The sequence below is a fragment of the Limulus polyphemus genome, unplaced genomic scaffold, assembly GCF_000517525.1.
Source record: "Limulus polyphemus unplaced genomic scaffold, Limulus_polyphemus-2.1.2 Scaffold10372, whole genome shotgun sequence".
NCBI lineage: Eukaryota > Metazoa > Arthropoda > Merostomata > Xiphosura > Limulidae > Limulus > Limulus polyphemus.
The window spans coordinates 8,373-9,253 of NW_013675982.1; positions in this window are offsets into that span (position 1 = coordinate 8,373).

Consider the following 881-nt stretch of genomic DNA (forward strand, 5'->3'; position numbering starts at 1 on the left):
TATTTTAAGGTCCATATCGCACTATATGAACTGCTGGATATTTTAAGGTCCATATCGCACTAATATGAACTGCTGGATATTTTAAGGTCCATATCGCACTAATATGAACTGCTGGATATTTTAAGGTCCATATCGCACTGATATGAACTGCTGGATATTTTAAGGTCCATATCGCACTGATATGAACTGCTGGTATAATAATTAAAAAATGAAATTTGACAACACAAAATAAAAAATAAAGGTGGGTGTTATAACCGTACTTAGGATGGGTCAGTCCGATGGCACGTCCAACATTAAATTTGGACAACTCTTTGAAATTGTTCACAAATAAAATAGGAATAACTTAAAAATAAATTAATTGGTAATCGTGTTCTTGACAACCTTCAGTAAATACAGTTTTATTTTTCTACTCCTCACTACTCTTATTCATCACTCCCAGAACTCCATTATCCGGCATTATGTTTACATGTGGTGGTCGTCATAGTAATTAGATTAATTAATCAACACAAACACCCCCAGTGGCTCAGTCGTAAGCTTGTGGGCTATACGCTGAAAATTGGGGTTCAATACCCTTGGTGGGCACAGCGAAGATAGCCAATTGAGTAGCTTTTCGCTGAAAAAGACAACAAAAATACCTTGCATAAAATATGATAGTTATCAATAAAAAAAAAATGAGTGTTTATATATTGTGTAGTAGAAATATGATGTGTAATTTCAGTTTATTTCTCCATATTTATACCAGAACGCCCCCTAGTGGCACAGCGGTATGTCTGCGGACTTACATTGCTAGAAACCGGGTTTCGATACCCGTGGTGGATAGAGCACAGATAGCCCATTGAGTAGCTTTGTGCTTAACTTGAAACTAACAAACCATAATATAC